This window comes from Anopheles arabiensis, unplaced genomic scaffold, assembly GCF_016920715.1.
Source record: "Anopheles arabiensis isolate DONGOLA unplaced genomic scaffold, AaraD3 Autosomal_pericentromeric_contig0013, whole genome shotgun sequence".
In the NCBI taxonomy this organism is placed as follows: Eukaryota; Metazoa; Arthropoda; class Insecta; order Diptera; family Culicidae; genus Anopheles; species Anopheles arabiensis.
The window spans coordinates 139,861-142,968 of NW_024412161.1; positions in this window are offsets into that span (position 1 = coordinate 139,861).

Here is a 3,108-nt window from a genome sequence, read left to right on the forward strand (position 1 = left end):
AAGGCCATTGAAATAGTGCAAGATGGCTTCATTTGGATGAAACATGGCCGTAACAACGATAATAGATGGCAACAAAACTCAACATCAAATTTCAAGGCCATTGAAATAGTGCAAGATGGCTTCATTTGGATGAAACATGGCCGTAACAACGATAATAGATGGCAACAAAACTCAACATCAAATTTCAAGGCCATTGAAATAGTGCAAGATGGCTTCATTTGGATGAAACATGGCCGTAAAAATGATAATAGATGGCAACAAAACTCAACATCAAATTTCAAGACCATTGAAATAGTGCAAGATGGCTGCATTTGGATGAAACATGGCCGTAACAACAATAATAGATGGCAACAAAATTCAACATCAAATTTCAAGGCCATTGAAATAGTGCAAGACGGCTTCATTTTGATACATGGCCGTAACAACGATAAGAGATGGCAACAAAACTCAACATCAAATTTCAAGGCCATTGAAATAGTGCAAGATGGCATCATTTGGATGAAACATGGCCGTAACAACGATAATAGATGGCAACAAAACTCAACATCAAATTTCAAGGCCATTGAAATAGTGCAAGATGGCTTCATTTGGATGAAACATGGCCGTAACAACGATAATAGATGGCAACAAAACTCAACATCAAATTTCAAGGCCATTGAAATAGTGCAAGATGGCTTCATTTGGATGAAACATGGCCGTAACAACGATAATAGATGGCAACAAAACTCAACATCAAATTTCAAGGCCATTGAAATAGTGCAAGATGGCTTCATTTGGATGAAACATGGCCGTAACAACGATAATAGATGGCAACAAAACTCAACATCAAATTTCAAGGCCATTGAAATAGTGCAAGATGGCTTCATTTGGATGAAACATGGCCGTAACAACGATAATAGATGGCAACAAAACTCAACATCAAATTTCAAGGCCATTGAATTAGTGCAAGATGGCTTCATTTGGATGAAACATGGCCGTAACAACGATAATAGATGGCAACAAAACTCAACATCAAATTTCAAGGCCATTGAATTAGTGCAAGATGGCTTCATTTGGATGAAACACGGCCGTAACAACGATAATAGATGGCAACAAAACTCAACATCAAATTTCAAGGCCATTGAATTAGTGCAAGATGGCTTCATTTGGATGAAACATGGCCGTAACAACGATAATAGTGCAAGATGGCTTCATTTGGATGAAACATGGCCGTAACAACGATAATAGATGGCAACAAAACTCAACATCAAATTTCAAGGCCATTGAATTAGTGCAAGATGGCTTCATTTGGATGAAACACGGCCGTAACAACGATAATAGATGGCAACAAAACTCAACATCAAATTTCAAGGCCATTGAATTAGTGCAAGATGGCTTCATTTGGATGAAACATGGCCGTAACAACGATAATAGATGGCAACAAAACTCAACATCAAATTTCAAGGCCATTGAAATAGTGCAAGATGGCTTCATTTGGATGAAACATGGCCGTAACAACGATAATAGATGGCAACAAAACTCAACATCAAATTTCAAGGCCATTGAAATAGTGCAAGATGGCTTCATTTGGATGAAACATGGCCGTAACAACGATAATAGATGGCAACAAAACTCAACATCAAATTTCAAGGCCATTGAAATAGTGCAAGATGGCTTCATTTGGATGAAACATGGCCGTAACAACGATAATAGATGGCAACAAAACTCAACATCAAATTTCAAGGCCATTGAAATAGTGCAAGATGGCTTCATTTGGATGAAACATGGCCGTAACAACGATAATAGATGGCAACAAAACTCAACATCAAATTTCAAGGCCATTGAAATAGTGCAAGATGGCTTCATTTGGATGAAACATGGCCGTAACAACGATAATAGATGGCAACAAAACTCAACATCAAATTTCAAGGCCATTGAAATAGTGCAAGATGGCTTCATTTGGATGAAACATGGCCGTAACAACGATAATAGATGGCAACAAAACTCAACATCAAATTTCAAGGCCATTGAAATAGTGCAAGATGGCTTCATTTGGATGAAACATGGCCGTAACAACGATAATAGATGGCAACAAAACTCAACATCAAATTTCAAGGCCATTGAAATAGTGCAAGATGGCTTCATTTGGATGAAACATGGCCGTAACAACGATAATAGATGGCAACAAAACTCAACATCAAATTTCAAGGCCATTGAAATAGTGCAAGATGGCTTCATTTGGATGAAACATGGCCGTAACAACGATAATAGATGGCAACAAAACTCAACATCAAATTTCAAGGCCATTGAAATAGTGCAAGATGGCTTCATTTGGATGAAACATGGCCGTAACAACGATAATAGATGGCAACAAAACTCAACATCAAATTTCAAGGCCATTGAAATAGTGCAAGATGGCTTCATTTGGATGAAACATGGCCGTAACAACGATAATAGATGGCAACAAAACTCAACATCAAATTTCAAGGCCATTGAAATAGTGCAAGATGGCTTCATTTGGATGAAACATGGCCGTAACAACGATAATAGATGGCAACAAAACTCAACATCAAATTTCAAGGCCATTGAAATAGTGCAAGATGGCTTCATTTGGATGAAACATGGCCGTAACAACGATAATAGATGGCAACAAAACTCAACATCAAATTTCAAGGCCATTGAAATAGTGCAAGATGGCTTCATTTGGATGAAACATGGCCGTAACAACGATAATAGATGGCAACAAAACTCAACATCAAATTTCAAGGCCATTGAAATAGTGCAAGATGGCTTCATTTGGATGAAACATGGCCGTAACAACGATAATAGATGGCAACAAAACTCAACATCAAATTTCAAGGCCATTGAAATAGTGCAAGATGGCTTCATTTGGATGAAACATGGCCGTAACAACGATAATAGATGGCAACAAAACTCAACATCAAATTTCAAGGCCATTGAAATAGTGCAAGATGGCTTCATTTGGATGAAACATGGCCGTAACAACGATAATAGATGGCAACAAAACTCAACATCAAATTTCAAGGCCATTGAAATAGTGCAAGATGGCTTCATTTGGATGAAACATGGCCGTAACAACGATAATAGATGGCAACAAAACTCAACATC